Raw genomic sequence first — 20201 nt, 5'->3', positions numbered from 1 at the left:
TTGACAGACATTAAAGACATCTGGTATTCCACTGGGAGTCTAACATCAGCATGGGATCTTCTTGGTGTCAGTGTTGATGATAAAATCACTTCTAAATAACAAGAACTGAGATGAAACAGCGGAGAGTAAATTGGGGAAGCGCAGCCAAACCTGTAAAAAACCAAATGGTATCAACCTTGCAACATCAGCCTTGTCAACTGCGCTACCTGAATCCAGATCCTTTGATGGGAAAATCTATGCAGATTGAATTCTGTGGTCTACAACAAGGGTCAGCAAACTACGACCTTTTTTGTAAATAAACTTTACTAGAACATAGCCACAATCACTCGTTGGCACATTATCTGTGGTAGCTTTTGTGCTACAGTGGGCGAGTTGGGTAGTTATGATACAGATCATGTGGTCCCACAAAGCCTAAAATATTATCTGGCTCTTTACAGAAGTAGTTTGCCAATCCTTGGGCTAAAATGATAGAGCATCCGCCAATTCTTGCTCTGCAAAACAGGTTCTAGATTAAAATTATTTGTCTTGATTCTATAATTCCTCACTGAAGATCCCAATATGTAAGGCTTGGAGTTGGCCCACAGACATCCCAACCCTCTGCTTGGAAACACTATAGGAACAGGTCCAGGTGGCAACCCTGCAAATCTGAACAGATGCCCATTTTTCTTCTGCCCATTGGACAGATGGTCCTCAGAGAGGAGGAGAAGAATTAGTCCATGACAGAGAATTCTCTGTGCAGCACTAATTTTGGAAATGTATCCCGGATCCATCTGGCCAGCGAGGATTCCTTAGGAGTACCTTTGCTATTTGGATTTGCTATTCGGAAGGGAAATCCTAAGTTGCAAGGCTAGAACCTCAGGTATTTGCTCTCTGTCAAAATATAAGCAAAACTCTTGACAAGTCTCACATAATGACAGAAGATGATTATAAGGATGAAGACACAGGAAAGATAAATGCTCATTTAAGCACCCCATTTCAGAGAATCTGTTCACTCTTCTCTGGTAGTAAATGTTCCCTTAGGTGAAAAAAACTATTTCCCTGATATTCTGCCATGTACAGGCAGAGCAGTATTTGCCTTCTGACCTGCGAACAGTAGATAACAGGTAGATACCTCCACTAGACACAGTTGATGCTCCTCCTACTCTCATTAGACACTCTAACCCATCTTTGACATTCTGACCTTGTTATTCTTGAGCGTATTTCTCTGAGTAACAAACTATAAATCTAAAAAGTTAATTAGAACTCAGATATGAGTTTTCCCCCCATTCTATACCTAATTCTCCATAGCATATACAGTGTTGGTTCTGTTCAGACCATAAATATGAGAGATAAAATTAAGACCAGACATAGGGGAAAAGTTAGGCAACTAGAAGCAGGAACATTAAGGAAAGCAAGTGCTGATGGATTTTCTTCAATCCATCTCCACCAACCAGCTTCTGAAGTCTGATGGACTTGGGTTCAAGTTCCAGTTCTACTATTTACTACCTGGCTAATCTCAGGGTCCTCATCTGTAAAAACAAAGTAATCTAATTACTGGTGGTACTGTTATAAGAAATGAAATTTAGCACTTAACAGTTCCAGAGTCATGCAAGCAAGTCCTTATTATATACTTAAACAATCATTACTGAACAAAGTTCCAGCTAAGTAAGAGTGTAGTTGCTATTAGAAACAGACACAGAGATGGACTAGGGAAGAAGTCACAAGGGAAAGAAACCCTTTTTGACTTTCTTCTAAGACACTTATTAGAGATAAAGGGAAATTCTTAGTGCTCTTGGTCCTAAAGCCCTATGTGGGGTTATTCATGAGCCTGACGAGGCCCCTCACCCAGTTTCAACATCAAGGGGAAAGAAGACGCCGCCTCTAATAACAAGAGATCTCTGCAGATGATGCTGTGCCGCATAATCGACCAGGAAATAGTTACATGCCCAGCATTATTCAGTGGCTGTAAAAGAAAGCGTTCCTTCTACAAAGAAAGTATAAAGTAGCTATAGCATTAGGAAAATAATATCATTGACCATAACATGGTAAGACACTTAGCTTAAATTTAGCCCTACAAGATTTTAAAAAACATGCTAGGCATTTGGTTACAAAATTTAACTCGATACTTTTCTAAAATTGTAACACCTTCTACACCAGATCCCCAGATCCATGTACAAAACGTAGGAACAGAGACATAAGCAAATAATAAACTGAGCAGAGTTGATTTTCATGACAATCAGACTGAGAACAAAACTGACAAAGGGTTTTATAAATGAAAACCAATACTTGAGTTGTATTCTGGAAGCAAATGGGTAGCCAGAACAGAACACAGCTGTGATGACTTCTAGCTGCTGATAATCTCATAAAGCTCACCTCTGGGGCAACTCCCTGAAAGCAAAGCAAGATCATCCTGCTCCTCTCACCAGATGCTTCTCTTTTTCTGAGCTCCATGGGTTTAGTTTACATCTGAGCTCACTTTCACCCATGTTGTGAGCTAATTACAAAGAATCTAGAAATGTGGGAACGAACTGGGAATATTGTAGGCTGTTTCAACAAACCTTAGCACCATCTGCTGAAATATTAAGATGCTTGTTTAAAAAGTTGGCTGTCAGAGAAAGAGGTCACCACACAGACAGTGGGGAAGTTCTCTTACATAATTACTTCTTACTTCTCTTTCCTGTACACAAGCAGTAAGGGCACTGAGCCAAAGGTAAACAGTACCGAGATAAAAGACCATCTCTGCTTACCTTTCCTGGTCCAGATGCCAGCAGGAAAGACATTAGAGAGCCCTGGTTATCCAAGAACAAAAGATAGGGTCACAAGATTGTGGCACGTTTGTGTATTTCGGTGGGTGACAACGGTCATTTGGGAAAATAAACATGAATGTCATTAAACTTCTTTCCCTTTCTATAATTAATTGACAGAGAGACATCTAAAGTGTGCATGTTCTTAAGGAAGACACCACACAAATATGATTTTCTTCAAGCGTGACTATCCTTCAGTAATGTGAGACTTGTGAGATTTGAGGGTCCCTTTGTAAGTTAAATGCTTCTCTCTCAAACCAGAGCAGCTGAGAACAGCCTCAGGTTTGTAGACAATGATTAAGCCCCCAAGGTTGGATTTCCAAAGGGTTTAGGGAGAGCAAAAGAAAGTCTTGCATCATTTACTGTCACTGTTAAAAGGCCCCAACACAATCACACCAACGATCAGAAACCAGACAGCAACAGTCCTGACTATGTACTCTCTAATGGCAACTAACAGCAACAGCAGCTAACATCTTGTGAGTATATAGCATGTACCAAGCATTATGTTAAGGACTACAGTTATTAAGTCTTCCAACATTCTGAGGTAGGTACTGTTGTCTCATTTTACAGAGGAAGAAAATGGATGCTTATAGAGGTTAAGAACCTTACCCAAGAGTTCATCAGTTAGGCAAGGGTAAAGCTGGTATTGAAGTCAAGCTGTTGACCCCAGAATGACTGCACTTGTAACCATGATGCCATCATGCCCACGACCTGAGACTCATGCAGGGCCACATTATCTCAAGGGTATGAGTAGCGGTGGGGGACCTTACAAGAGCCCAACAGCATGCTTCACAGAAGCGATTCATGGAGCCAAAGTAACTAGAGGGACTCGAGGCAACACAAGTTCATGGCTCTTCACTCTCGTGTACTACTATTGCCGACGCTCAGCTACTCTGCCTATTCTTTGCCTTCTACTAACTTGTTTCTGCTCTCTGTAACTGGTCCAAGTCACTCATTGGCTAGCCTAAATATCAGCTGTCCTAGTGCAAGAGCTTGGGCCTCAAGGGCTGTGGAGTGTCCCAACTTGGGCAGAAGTTAAGGGAAAGGCAGACAACTGCAGAAGAGGCCGTGAGCACAGTGGACCCCACACTTCTCGTGGAGTACAAAAAGCAATCCTCCATCTTATTTGCATCCTGCCTCACATTTGTGGCATTTACAGAGTTGATTTTATTTTATTTTTTTTAAAGCAGGATTTAGTGAGAGGACAGAAAAGCTCCCACAGTGGGAGGGGACCCGAGGGGGTTGCCCTACAGTTTATTTATACTCAAAAGGGGACATAGGAATATTTCTCAGTCCCAATAGTCTGTAAGTAGTGACTATATACATGAAAAGGTATATACATAAAGATCTTTCCCATGAATAAGCACAAAGAGTACTAAACAAAGACAGTCAACTTAGGAAAGGTTTCCCTCTTCCTTCTTCACTCTGTGTTTGCTTCAACATCCTGTTTATCAGAACTAAAAGGTGCATGGGTCCTGATTTCCACTTACCAGGAGGCTGGTCATTTTTCATCATTATGTAGAGGGGTGGCTCTGAGTTTAGCTCAACCATCTGTCGTCCCTCGCAAGCCTGAGGGATTCACAGCAGGATGGGGAGAGTCTGCCAACTCTTTCAAGCAGGCTCTCAGGGCAGAGTTGACAAGTCACTTCCCAAGCCGGAGTGTACCAGACAGAAGAACAGATCATACATTGGACTAGACAGAGCCAGACATGGGGATATAACAGGTCATAATAAAAGCAAAGTTGCCCTTCCAAAAAGAAGAAAACTTACCCTGCAACAATTCCCATCAAACCCACAGGTGTTCACATAGGACACTTCCTTCAAGCACCAAAGGTCTCCTAAAAAAGTTCTTGTGACAAGAAAAAAAATTTTTTTTTTTTTGTGCAAATAAGAACTAATGATATAAACACTACATGGTGATATAAGCCAAAATATCAACAAACCTTTATAGCAAACATGATCAATCCATTGGAAAGAATATTAACGTTAAAAAGGGCAAGGCTTTCACAATTTTTCTTCCAGAGAAAATTAGGCTCTGAAGACACGATTATCAAGTATCATTAGATCAGAACCCAACGATGAAAACACCTCATCCAGGTAGCCCTCAGTACCACCTCGGCTTCCTGCCAGAATCAGTTTATAAAGAATGAGGGGAGTGTGGAAGTAAAGGTGTATTTTATAACCTTTTAATGAAATGTTACAATCCTAAGATACCCTGCTTAACTTCTGCAGCCTCTTTTTAAATACACTCTTAACAAACTGATAGGACAGGCATGAAAAAGCGTACGAGGCTCAGAGTCACCAGGAGCAAGTGTGATCCCAGGCTCTGCCACTGACTAGCCTAGCTACATTCAGCAAAGCCTTCAACCTCTTGAGTTTCAGATTCTTAGCGGCTCACCCCATCCCACCTATAAATCGGCACCTTAACACCTGCCCTATCTCAAAGGATTCTGAGGATCAGATTAAAACATATATATTCAAAGCTTTAAAACCTTAAAGTAGGCATCAGGCACTTTCATTTTTAATGGCTGCATGCACTCAATTTCCATTTTACCCGCTTTCAATAAAAAGGGTGAGGGTATGGATGAGTTCCAGGGTCCATGTTCAAATTCCAATCTCACTTCTGCAAATAAAATCTTGGGAATTTACTTACACTTCTGTTTCTTAAGCTATAATAGTGGAACATACAACTCATTCTGCAGAACTAATCCCGTGGCTCTTTCCAACTAAAACTTTTGGAATTATCTGATGGCTCCGTGGTATTATGTCTTATCAGGTAATAGTACATATACACAGCATGCCCAAAATGAACACAAAACATGGCTTTTTCCCAGGCCCTTTTCCAAAAAATATCCCTCCAACTTTTTCAATTATTATATTGTTCCAAAAAGCACACCTGTACAAGTTGGAACAAAAGAAATTTACAGAGAGCAAAGGCTTAAAAATCCTGGCCTGTCACATGGGAGCTTCCTTTCTTATCTGTTACTTTATATATCTTTGAATGAGTTACTTTTCATTCTTAAAGGAGTTGGTTGAAAACAAGGGCAAATGTGCAAAACTTACCTAATCTTTACCTGCAAATTTTAAAAAACAGTTTGCTAAGCATCTCACCTATTCAAGTAGTGAAGCAACTTTTTCCCGTCCACTAAGACAACTTAGTGCCAACCACAGAGACAATTAATGGTTTAATCATTACAGAAAGATACTCTAGAAAAATTTACTCTAGGGGTGTGTGTGAATCTTCTAGTGCTGCTATTTTTAAATGTTATGTACAACACAAACAAGAAGCCTCTTCAACTCAAGAGTTATTTTGACAAGGAAAACATACCTATTAAAACCCAGTCAACATCCACATTCTCACGTATTTAGCAATTTTATAGGGGTGAGGGTCTGCACTTACTGGCCACACTGATTAACAGAAGTGTTTGCCAGCCTCAAAGGAATCCACGGTCTCAATGGATGAACACAAAAAAATGCCTTGAGGCAAAAGTAGCAGACAGCCAAGCTCAGTTGCCCACGAACTTCTGTAAATCAATTTTAAAAGGAAAAACCGAATGGCCATGTTAGCTGCTGAGTTCTGGTATCTGTTTGCCAAAGTTGGCAAGAAAAACGATGAGACGTTATCAGAGTTCTTAGAAAGGAAGCAAAATCTTAGAAAAGCTGAGATGTGCAATTTTTTTTCCTTTTGATGGAAAATGAGGGCAAAACTTCTGGCCAAACCATTAAATGGTTTACTGGAAATTGTTTACACATTCCACTGTTCTATTTATCTCCACAAAGATCTTCACTTCTTCTAGTGACCTCAGAAGAGTTTTTTCCATCAACCTTAGCCCTTTTACAAGGTTAACGTTTCAACAAATCAGTGTGGAACTCTATTGTGGGCTCTGCCTCCAGCCCTTGGTAAAAGTACCCAGAATTGGTTGCAAACAATCTGCTATGTATGGTTTGATTGTCCTTTCCAAAATGAAACTGATCCAATTTCCCCATAAAACTAATGACTGAAGTTTTTCCAATAAACACAGAAATTGACCCTCCTAGTCTTAAATCTTCAAACTTACATTTGTCTTATCTGAGTTTCTTTTTTATAGTCTAAAGATGTGGGGTAAAATTCAGGATTAGGTATACAAGTGGCCATCGTACAGTAAAGTTAGGGCCTCCCTTTGGTCCCCTGGATTGAGATCAAGTAACTTTATTGGTGTTATGTGCCCCTTCCCCACCCTCCCCTGGCCATTTCCCACTACTGCCAATCCCTTTCTTGTATTATGATAAATGTTCAGGGTCCACTTCTAAGAACATGTGAAACTCGTTTTTTGTGATATATCACTGAGTATTATAGACTCTAAATCCATCCAAGTTGCTGTGAAGTCCATAATTTTTGTCTTTCTTTATGGCTGTGTAATAGTTCACCATATATATATACCACTTTTTTTTTTTTTTTTTTTTTGTCCAGTCCAGTTTTGATGGGCAGCACGGTTGGATCCATGTTTTTGCCATTGTGAATAGTGCTGTAATAAATGTGTGTGCAGGCTATCTTTTTTGCAGAGTGATTTTAGTTCCTTTCTCAGGAAAGCATCCTTGAGCCTACAGTATCAAAAAACTGAAAATTACCAGATCACTGCATGCAGACAGTGAGACGGACAATGAGGGCTAGAGCCCTCCTGTTTACCAACTCCTCTTCCTTGTCCCTCCCCAACTCCTATGTTCTACATTCCTGTCCTACTTTATAAACCCCTAACTTCAGTGGAACTGGGAGATGGATTTGGGACAATCTCCTGTTTTCCCTGACTGATAGCACCAAAATAAAAAGCCTTCTTCCCTGGCAATACTCATTGTCTCAGTGATTGCCTTTCTGTGCAGCAAGAAACAGGATCACGACTGAACCCTTGATGCTTCAATAGCAAAAACTCCTGTTGAGATTTAATGGCTACTGTGATGGCACGAAGAGGAAGAACTGTCAGGAGGTGACTAGGCCATGAGAGTCTGCCCTTATGAATGAATGAAGTTAGTTGTCTCAAGAGTGGATTTCTTATAAAAAGTGAGTTTGACCCTTTCTGCTCTTACTTTCTCACATTCTTTTACCCTCTAGCCTGCCACGGAAAAATGCAGCAAGAAGGCCCTAGCCAGACAGTGGTGCCAGACTCTTAAGACTGGCCAGCCTCCGAAACCGTGAGACAAATAAATTAGTCTATTATAAATTATCTGGTCTGCGGTGTTTCATTATACCAGAATACGATGGACTGAGAATCTTAACCTCCTTAAGTTCAGCCACTCAGATGAGACTTAGAAAATCCAGGATCCACCCATACTGTACTTCAAAACGCCCAAGGAAAGGATAAATCCCAATGCATGTACCCCAGGCCTACACAGTTAATTTCTGGACCCAGAAGTCTATGTTTTAATAAGCTCTCTGGGTCAACCTTAAGCATACTCAAGTTCAAGAACACTGCCTTTGAACAGTTCTTCTCAAACTCTGATGTGCACATGGATCAACAAGGGAATTCTGCAAAAATGCAGATTACGACTTAGTAGCTTGGGTATAGGAGGTACAATGAGTCTGCATTTCTAATGATTTCCCAGGTGACATCAATGCTGCTGTTCCATGGACCATACTTAGAAAAGCAAGACCTTAGAGAACAGAGTTCAATCTTCTTATTCTATATACTATCATAATTTATTAGCAATTTGATTTGGGAGCCAGGACTATGTGATGTTGAAAGTGGCAGTGGTGGTGGTAAGTAATCGGACCACTGTCTGAAATACTGTGCATTTTATTTTAGAAAAGCTCATTCTTTTCATGTTTATGCACCTCAGTGTAGATAGTGCTACTGGAAAATGTATTTGAAGTTTTCCAGGTATTATTTCATACGATACTGCTCAGTTTCTAAATAACCCCCTGGTACCTAGAGGTCTGTGGTTCTAATCACACAGTGAGCACTCAACATTAGTGAAGTCAATCACTTCTTCTTTACCCAAGTACCTCAAATGATAAATGAAAACATTTACGCCAACTAATCTGCAGGTTTATTACTCTGTAGGCTAATTACTCCATATGGGTACAACAGCATGCATGACCAATAGGAAATTGTAAAAACAGAAATAGCCACAACTGTTACTGAGGTAAGAATTTTCTGCAGAAAGCAGTAAGATAACTGCATATCTTTCCATAAAAAAAAAAAAAAAAGCTCTCATCTCTGAAAGCAAAAAAGTAAATAAAGATTTTAATCTCAGACGGGCTCAGGGGTTCAGACTGTAATCCCGTGCTTTGGGAGGCTGAGGTAAGTGGATTGCCTGAGCTCGCGGGTTCGAGACCCACCTAGGCGATTTGGCAAGACCTCATCTCTACAATAAATCAAAAAATCAGCCGGGCGTGGTAGCGCATGCCTGTAATTCTGGCTACTCGGAAGGCTGAGGCGGAAGGATTGCCGGAGCCCAGCAGGTCAAGGCTGCAGGGATCAGGAGTGGCCACTGCACTCCAGTCTGGGTGACAGAGTGAGACTCCAAATAAAAAAAATTAAAAAAAAAGAATTTTAATCTGAATTTGGTTCCAGTGAAGCTTGCAAGCTCTCTGGTCTCTTGGAGGTTCATGTACCACAAGACACAAATGAAATAATCTGGGTTCTAGACTCAAAATTTAGTGCCCTCACCATGCCTTAGTTACCCAATGTATCATTCATCCTTTACCTTCCTGGAAACGTAACTCGTTTTTCCCGTTTTTTCTGCAATCGTAAAAGAAGCTAAACCATTTTTATCCTGTCAGGGGATGCTTTGTCTTCCCAAAACTTGGAAGTTTCTATCTGTGAAATGAGGATAATATGTACTGTTCAAAATTATTATGAAAATCAGTAATAATCCATTTGAAATGCCTAGCCTAGTGACTCAGTCATGGATGACATTCAACTAAACACGTTCATAACAACAAAACAATTCTATATGATTCGAGTCTGACAGGTGAGTCAGAGAGATATCTGCCCAAATACACCCTAGAACTTCACACTGTATATAACATCCAACTATTGGTATATGACTGCCATAGGACTTGGCGTTGGTCAAAAATGGCATTAATTCAGCTATAAACTCCAAACAAGATATATTCTACTACTAAGAGTAAATTCAAGGAGGTCAGGTTACTTTCTAGCTATTAACACCATAAGATTTCCATCACAAAGAAAAAGCTATGAGGTCTTGTATTTATAAATACTATTTGTACACTAAATACCATTCATCTGGATCCCTTGAGAAATACAATCAAAGTCATTTTTTTTTAACATTTCTTTACATTTCTGCTTCATTCTTACTGATACACACACATACATATTCACACAATTCAGACACAGGATCAGTTTACACATCGTCTAAGATAAAAGACATTATAATGAACTCCTCACATCCCTATCTTCATATGAGAAGCACTCACTTGGAAACTGTCCTTATCCAAGGAAAACAACATGTAGCAAAATTTACTTTGTATGCCCACTTGCATTGTCTCCCGGAGCACAGTAATTTGTTTCCCACACTTTTTCTGGTGTTGTTTTACAGTTTAGACATTATTTTCAACTCACTCAATAGTCACAAACAAGTAAACCTGAAAAGTCAAAAAAAAAAAAAAAAGAATATAATCAACATTACCTGAGAAATAAGATAAATCTTAGAATGAACCAGGCCTCACACCCTAATTTTTAGTAGACAGCAGCTCCTCAGACTTCTTCCATTAATGAATGTATTCTACAACCATTCTGAGCACTCACAAAGCAGAAGGCACTGTGGTGGACATAAAGGGAAAGAAACATCAAGCTAAACTGCAAGGAAGATCTGTCCCAAGGTATTTTCCAGTCTAGAAAGCTAAAACATGAACTCACTTATGTATTGTAGACTTTCCCTCACCATAAAAAAAAAAAAAAAAACCCAGCTAGACTCTTCCAAGAGATGTACTTTCAGCAGCAAAACCAAATCACCTCATTTTAGAATAAAATTCAAGAATTTCTATCACAGCCCACTATTAATCATTACAGCATACTGAATCATTAAGATGCAGGCTCTGAAGTCAGACAACGAGCTGCAGATCCAACAATTTACTAGTTGTAGTACTTGGACAAATTTTTAACACCTTTAAGTCTCATTTTATTTCTTTGTAAAAGAGGGGTTATTAGAGTAATTATCTCATGGTGTTAAATGAAATACTACATATAAAGTACCTTAACCCGAAACATATAGTCAAATGCAAGTTTGCTGGGTATAGATGGGGGCAGAAATAGACAACCAGAGTCTTCCTGGAGCCTGAAGAGAACACAACAGAAGAGGAGAAACAGGAGGAGAAAAACATCTCAGATTATCTATACCCTCTTCAGATAATTCCAACCACTAATGTATCTTTGCTTTGGCTGAAAAAGTCCCCTCTGTTATAAAGCCTGTCGGGACTTACTACAGAGCCACCAGATCAGAATCCAGAAGTGAGCCTGAAGCATGTGTATTAATAAGCTCCAAAAAGGACTATCATGCATACCTAAGTGTGAGAACCACTGTGGAAGACAAAATGATTTATTAGTACATCAGTGTTTCTTTAGACATGATTCAGCTAAGGGCTGATACTTCACTTGGAGGCTAATATAGCTGCCTATTCTTCAAAACCTCAGGATCACTGACCAAAAATCTCATTCATCAGTCTTCCTAATGGTTTTCTTCCTGATTCACTAGCACCTCCTGCATCAGGCCACCTGCTGCTTGTGTAGGAAAGGAGAGTACCACACAGAGGTGCCCTCAATCCTTCTGCTCAGACATCTGGCCATCCTATCTATTCTGACTCACAGTTTCATATGTTTCTCATTTCACTTATCCACATCTCTGATGGTTCTTTAATTTATCCAAGATGATGGTGCCACTCTGCTTTCACATACATTTATAATCAAGCCATAGTATCAAAAAGCATTGTCTAACATACTTCATCCTAACGTATTTAATGTCCTAGTATATATTAGTTAGGTGTTCAAACAGTTAAAACATAAATTGTCTAAAAGAATTTGAAAAAACAAAAAAAATCAATTCATATACTTTTTTAATCTTAAGACTGAAAAAGATAAGTCTGTCTTACATTTTGCTGAAAAAAGAAATTTTTTTTTTTTGAGTTGGAGTCTCACTCTGTCACCCAGGCTGGAGTGCAGTGGCACGCTCACGGCCACACCAGTGTCGACCTGCTGGGCTCTGGTGATCTTTCCGCCTCAGCCTTCCAAGTAGCTGGAACTACAGGCGCACACTACTACGCCTGACTAATTTTTTATTTATTATAGAGACATGGTCTGGCCAAGTTACCCAGGCTGGTCTTGAACCCACAGGCTCAGGCAATCCACTAGTCTTAGCCTCCCAAAGTGCTGGGATTACAGGCTGAGCCACCAAGCCTGGCCTTGCTGAAATTTTAAGTGATCGATTTAAAACAGAAATACTGCAGGAGACTATAGTATTATTTAATATAAAACAATTATTCAAAGGGAGATAAAAAATTTACAAAAAACTATCACAATTGCTAGATAAAATTTTAATCTACTAGCACTCTCCAATTATATGAAAATTTCTATTAAAGGGGAGTGGAATTAAAGAATAACTATGCCACTTGATTGAGTAATAGAACCAAGCTAGCTATGCTACTCAAACAGATTGCCATCTGGTCAATCAACTGCCATTTGAAAGGCTGCTCTAAAAATATCTTCATATAAGCACCTAAATCTCATCAAAACGTAATGACTTCTAATTAGTTTATGTTTAAGCAGGAAGCAAACTTTCCATGTACACTTTAGATTCCCACTTATACTACAATTGCCAAAACCCTCCAATATTCTCAAATAATTTCTGCAAAGAGAGACGAGGAAACATTTCCTTATTCTACTCTATTTTAAGGAGCCACTATAAACTGGTCTTGTGCAATAGGGCAATCTCTACTGGCCTTTAAAATGTAGGCAAGTCCATCAACCTACTTTAGCTAGCAGTAAAATATTCATTTTGTAATTTGTACAGAAAAGTAAATGGTTGCAATACATAAAAGCAAGCAGGTAGCTGACTATTTAACAACTCTGAGACCATATACTTTTCTGTAAAATGGGGACAATACAGAATTCCTGCCCCACAGGTTATTTTGACAGTCAAATGAGAAAGCATATGCAAAAGCACATTATGAATCCCAAAGCAGTATGATTATTAAATAAGTTCAGAAATAACACTCCTCTAACAAAACGATATTCAAAGGCAGAAGTATAGACATACGAAAAACAGTCAAACAACTCCTTCATTTGAGCTGATTTCAAGTGTCAGGGCATTAAACTGGAGCCAAGAGTGTCTAAGAAGATACTCTTTCCAAAAGACATATATGAATGGGCACCAGATTGTATCTGTGAATCTCTTTTCCATACGTGCACATGCAGATTATCCCACAAAAGCTCCAACAACTCAAAAGCAGCAAAAAAGAAGTAAACATAAAAGGAAAAATTCTGGAGAAAACAGCATAATGTTTTGAGATGAGTCACATCCAGGTTTGCATGGAGAAGATGCAGACAGAAAGGAAGTGTACATGTTCTTTCTGCACAAGCAGCCACAGCCATCCTGGCTTGCCCAAAGCAGCAAGGTGTTTAAGTGACTCTGATCAACACAGCATGTTGATGATCCCATTGTACATGTGATTTGGCTCAGGATCACCCAATCGAATTTGCTAACACAGTAGACTCCAGAAGAATCACCCATTAAAAACAATCCAAATACAGACTCTAAATGTGCATAAGGCCTTTTGTGATCTCCGCTGGAGCTTATAGTATCTAACAGCTGCAACTGTGACTGTTCTAGCTAATTGCTCTCAGCAACAAAAATAAACAATCGCTCCAGGAAGAAGATCGTACCCGCCAAATATTAATGAATTTTTTAACAGTTAGAAAGCTCAAATCTTGGTTTAGAAGCCTTGCTACTGCTAAAAAGTCTCAAAGAAAAACATAGAGTTAAGGAAGCCCAGAAAGAAAGTCCTTATTTTGTAGTTAATCCACTCATCCCACCAACCACCCCGCCCCCCAAAAGGGAAAAAGGAATGTGCCTTGCATTTGGAAGAATTTAAGCAATCTGAGATATTTTAACTCATGTATAACTTTTTAACATATGGGGGAAAAGAGTCGCACTGATTGGAGCTATTTTTAAAGTGCAGCTCTACCGTAAAAATAGACATTTACTCATAAGGATGCTTGAATAGAGAACAAGCCCAATCTACGTCTCATTGTTAAGAAAGGGGTGAAAAAAGGCTGTCGTGCTTTCTGGAGAGCCGTTTATGGTCCGCCTGTGATGTCATGGCAGGATCCAGGTGCACTCTAACGAGCGGCTTTCAGTCTCATCAATTCTTTTAAAAGTGCTCTTCTAACATCAGCTACTTCTCTGAGCACACGCAATAAGGAGCCAGTATTTACCCAGACCCTTGCAGGAGAGAACATCACTGCAATCAGAGACCCAAGAAAGGAAGAGGAAAAATTACTTACCCACAACTGGGTTCACAGCCATCCTCTCCTCCTCATCCCCATTAGGGAAGGAAGCATTTTCTTTTGCTAAGAAAAGGACAGAAGTAGTTGACATATCAGTACTCTAGGACTTCTACCTAATTCTCTGTCCATAAGGAGAAAACGTAGCTTCTCTCTGCATCCATGATTCTGTTCTGTTGCACAGCTGAAGCTGTGACCAAACTACCCACCTAAACAGTGGCAAGTAGTCATTTACGCATCACTGTCTCAAATTGAGTTTTGGAGAGGTTACCCCAGTTTCTGGAATTAAGTCTTCAGCCTTTGTAAAAGCCCAGAGGCAATCATGTATGACTCCTGATTTTTATACCTCCCAGACACAGTATCAGAAACAACCAACACAACAAAAACCAGAGAACTGTTTTCATTTGACATGTCAAAAAAATCAGAAATTGCTTTATGTGTCTAAAAAATTTTCTCCATACAGTCATGGGGAAAAAAAAAATCAAACAGAAAAACATCTTTATTGAAGAAAAAAAGCAAATCTGAATGCAAAAAAAATTATGAAAAAGATTAGATTCATAATCATGATCTTAAAAAGCAGCAGAGACAAAAGGTACTGAAAAACATTTTCCGCCAAGCTCGGTGGCTCAGCCTGTGATCCTGTGCTTTGGGAGGCTGAGGTGAGTGGATTGCTTGAGCCCGCAGGTTTGAGACCCACCCGGGCAACTTGACGAGACCTCATCTCTACAATAAATCAAAAACCTTAGCCGGGTGTGGTAGCGCGCGCCTGTAGTTCAGCTACTTGGAAGGCTGAGGTGGAAGGATTGCCGGAGCCCAGCAGGTCGAGGCTGCAGTGGCGGGGAGAGTGCCACTGCACTCCAGTCTGGGCGACAGAGTGAGACTCCAACTCAAAACAAAAAAAAAGAACATTTTCCATGAAAAAACTAGGTATATTCTGATTGTATTTTTTGTATTTTACAAACCTTCTACAGTGACTATATTATTATTCACTGAAATTATTCACAGAGATGTAAATGACATTGAATGCATAATAATATATGCACTTACCTATGTTCAACTTCTATGTGCCACACATATCCTGCAGGATTTCAGAAATATACTCCACAAAAGGACACAGTTTATGAAAGGCAATTCAGCTTGTGTTTTAGAACTTAAGTGGTACCAAGGACAGAATTCCAAGGGTGAGGACAGTTGTGTTCAAGAGCCAGGACTCATGCTAGCAGAAAGCTTTGGAAACATCAACCTCTCTGGGTTTGGCTCTCACACCTGCAAAATAAAGTGCTGAACAAGACACCTGAAGCGTCTTCCAACTCAAAACCAGAGTGAAAGACATAAATTATATCTTCAGCCTGGAAACCCAGCACAGTGACTGGAGTAGAACAGGAACTAAATGTGCAATTAGTCAAAGAACTAATGAAAGCTAAAATAATAATAATAAAGTGTGTATTTAAAACAGAACTTCCTACCCTTTCTGTGTGCCCTGGTGTGCTGCTGGGATGAGAAATGTTTACCTATGTGTCTAGATCATGGTTCTTCCTCAGGACAGGAGTCCATGACATGAAACAGTTTGGGAATTCCAACTTTTTAAACAACAAAAAAATAAATCTCATTAGGATAAGTTTCAGACTAAACTTATAAAAAGTTCTCACCACTTTTTGTTTAGGAAAGACAAAATGTTTGTCTTCTCATCTGGTACTCAAACTTTTTTTTTTTTTTTTTAAGAGTTATGGGGTAGAAGTGAGGGTTTGCTACAAAAGTAGCCTGCATACAAGTGAAGTTTGAGCCAGTCCATCTAATCTTAAGGTAGAAAACATGAGTAAAAATTTACCTGAAGCAGCAAAGAGGCTTTCCTTATGTAACGTATGGATGTAAAACAGGTACTTCCTCTCAGAGTAACTCCCAAAAAACAGTACCCTCAATATCTAGTTCAATACATATGGAGAACACAAAGCACCAACTATTCTCAAGAGATGAAATTTGGTAACAAAAGAAAAAAAATTTAATACAGTAACACTGCAATTTCTGGTTAATATATATGGTAATAGCTACTTATACTTGTTGCTAGTAACTCGGGGGGGTTCTTTTGTATGAAAATCTGCATTATTTCTTATAATTATTACTACCTACAACTTTACAAACATTTTTTTGAGAAAGATAATTATTTTTTGAGAAAACATCAACCCATAACATGCAAGAAAAAGTATGGGGGTTTACATTCAACACAGTACTCAATGGTACTTCCTGATAGGCTGTTTTCCTCTAAGGGTCTAAGGAATAAAAGCTCTGTATTTTGTGGATGCCTGATTACCTATGAGTCATGACTTCCCGCCTCCCCAATTCTCACAGTCAGTCGATGCACCTTCACCACAACTGCAATAAAAAGTCTGCAATCCAGATAATAAGCTGTCTTGCCAACTGTGCTTCATTCCAAAGAGGGGGTCACCCTGAAGGAGGCTGCTGGTCTCGTCATGTCTGTGAGGAGGTTCACAGATGGGCCGTCTGCTTCCAAAACATGTATTCAACTGGACAGGAATGATTCTCAAAATAAGTACACCAAGAAAATCAATGGTACAGATAGCATGTCGTGACAACAAACTGCAGGTCAAAGGGCCCTGTAAGACACCAAGCAATTTCCACGGAAGGGCTATTTAAACTGCCTTTCATTGCTGTGGTTCGTCATTGAAATGGTTATTAAACAAGCTTCCAAACAGCAAAAATGGTAAACCTGTTGAACTAAAACCTCATCATAGAAAAAATTGAAAGACTTTTGGATTTCTTATGTTTCCCTTCCCTCCGATAAAGGTGATGCTTGAGTGATATAGGTAAGAAAAGTGTAAAATACGTACCCAGCAAAAGAATGGACCAGGTACTACAGCATTAGAAATAGTATAAATACTAAAAAAGAATCACTTTAGGAAGGGAGGGGCTTACCTCATCAACAAGCGTACCTGCATGATCAATGTTGATATACCTAACCCTGAATTGTACCCCACGTCTTTATAATAAAAAAGAATCACTTTATCACCTTAAATCGTTGAGTTTGAAAGGTATATACTGTGAGAAATAGATCAGTTCAGCATTCTATTACTGGGGAGATTTGTTTTTGTTAGGTCTTTGTACATGCACTGCGCAACATGCCCCAAATAAATGCCTCTTTGGCCGGGTTCAGTGGCTCCGCCTATAATCCCAGCACTTTGGGAGCCCGTGGGTTCGAGACGAAACTGGGCAACTTGGTGAGACCTCATCTCCACAATAAATCAAAAATTAGCCAGGTGTGGTAGCACACACCTGTAGTTCCAGCTCCTTGGAAGGCTGAGGCAGAAGGATCGCCGGAGCCCAGCAGGTCAAGGCTGTGGTGGCCAGTAAGCGTGCCACTGCACTCCAATCTGGGTGACAGAGTGAGACTCCAACTCAAAAAAAAGAGTCTCTTTTAAAAGAAGGCAATGGGCTGGACTATATGGCTTAACCTGTAATCCCAAAACATTGGGATGCCAAGGCGAGTGGAGTGCCTGAGCTCGTGGGTTTGAGACCGGCTAGCCCGGGCAACTTGGCAAGACCTCATGTCTACAATTAAAAAAAAAAAATCAGACAGACGTGGTAGTGTGCATGTAGTTCTGGTTCCTTGGAAGGCTGAGGCAGAAGGATCGCCGGAGATCAGCAGGTCAACGTTGGGGGGGCTATAAGTGTGCCACTGCACTCCAGCCTGGGCAACACTCCAGCCTGGGCAACAGAGTGAGACTTCAACTCAAAAATAAAAATAAAATGAGGCAATGTCCTCCCTAGCAAGTTCTGTGCAGCTCTCGAAATCATATATAATCATCATGGCAAATATTTTTATTGTTATAGCAAAAACAGGCAAAAGAACAAAACGTTTTTGACATTGAGACATTCTGCATTTCATTATCGATTCAAATCTCTGAGTGATCTGCGATTTAACTAGTAATGGACATGAAAATCTTAAGGAACTCATAGGTCAGTACTGAATATGACTTAATATATTAATTCCCCAGAAAATATTACAAGCAGATAGAGGCTTACCTATGGTTTGGATCACAGGTTCCCTTCTGGAATTGCATTCCCTCAATATCGTTTAAATCCCACCAACTCTTAATGACCAGTTCAACTGTTGCCACTTCTTGAGTGGCTTGGCATTCTCCTCCACTAGTCGCCTTCTCTTGCCACGCACATCAAGAACCACTTTCTTCCTCCTCTTTTTAAAACGCACTTTTGTGCACAGCACGCTAATCTTTCTTTTTACTATATAGTGACTTGTGGATGTAGAGTAATCTTCTTGAGCATATGACAGGTTTCCAGAGAGCAGAGAGGCGTATGTCTTCCACACATTTATGTCTGTACAAATAGCTATTTTCTTGCATTTATGTCTGTAAGGTTGCTGTAAGATATTTATTTAAAGTAACATTCATGAGTGTTTTTGAGGCTTCGTATCAATTTAGTCCTAACCTACATCTTTAGTTATTTAAACTAAAAGTAATGTTATTACCAAGTTTGAGATCCTAAGATTGTGGTGTGTCTTAATTCAAAGTAGAGTAAAATCTATCAAGCTTACTTTTAATATTCAGGGCAATTTACCATATCAGTGCTTTCCAAATTATCAATTGTCACTCCATATATTATGTTTTAGGAGAGCCAGACAATCAATTGACCCAGCTATTAATACAGTGGCTTATTGTGTAACAGTAACTGATTGTGCTTCAGAAAGAATCTGGACAACTTAATGAGCATGAGAGCATCCAAAGATCTGCAAAACTAAATATGACAGACTGGATATTTATACATATCAGTCAATAATTAACCCCAAAAAGGAAAAGAATCTAAGAAAGGCAGAACAGGTTCATTTGTGTTTGTTGTAACTGGATTTATCAAAACTACAACAAATTAGCTTGATGACTGCTTGTGAGTTCTCCTAGATCTTAGGATACTGCAGTCATGGCCTGGTGGCTAGTCTGTCTTCTCGTCTAGATGATGGTTTCTAGAAAAGTAAGAGCCACATTCTGCTCATTTTCTGAGACCTGTGGTACAGCATAGCGAGTAGTTAACTATGTGCTGACAACCAAAAAAAAATCCTCCCACTTATTTCTAAACCACAATTCTAATAAAGGTTAATTTCATAACAGACTGCTTGTATTAATGGTGTATAAGTTTGGTCCTTCCAACTTGAAGGGAAATTAGCCTACGTATGGAAGTTTTCAGAGGAAGAATGTGACTACTACAAGAAGAGAAATATAGGCTATTCACGGCAATGGTAGACTACAAATGCGCTTCATCCAATTATCAATTATGTTATGATTGTATCAGTATTTCTGTTTTCTCACACTGTTTGGGGTTCTGGTATGGTAAAAGAGGCATAAAAAGCAGCAAAACTACTGCCTCTCTTTATTTTCTTTTACTCAATACAAGGTACATGGCATAGTGCTCTGGACATACATTAATAACCCAGATATTAAAATTTCAACATACTTATCACTAAAATACATGCATTTTCTTTTTTCTAGGTAACCCTATAAAGCAAGTAGTTTTGAGTTTCCACTATCATTTATTTTTAATCTTCTGATAAAGGGTAGGACTCTTGCAATCTGTTTATTTTAAAAATCAAAGGTTAGATTACTAACACTTTTCCTCACATCAGATTAAAATAATGCAAAATGATGTTAAGATGAAGAATTCATGCTGGCCACTCTAATGCTAAATTTCAGTACAGTTCAGATGATTTGCAAGTATAGGTGAGAGACGATTCTGAGAGAAGAATGAAATCACTTCTCAAATACACCAGTAGTTCCTGTACCAACTACCTTTACTGAACATTTTTCACTATCTGCTCAATTATAAAAGAACTGCTGACATGCAAACCAGTCAAAATACTGTTAAAACATTCAAGAGGAGAAAGGTGAGGAGGGGATGTTCC

Source organism: Carlito syrichta, unplaced genomic scaffold (assembly GCF_000164805.1).
Source record: "Carlito syrichta isolate Samal-C Ts95f unplaced genomic scaffold, Tarsius_syrichta-2.0.1 Scaffold151160, whole genome shotgun sequence".
In the NCBI taxonomy this organism is placed as follows: Eukaryota; Metazoa; Chordata; class Mammalia; order Primates; family Tarsiidae; genus Carlito; species Carlito syrichta.
Note: the sequence above shows the minus strand (reverse complement) of the source record.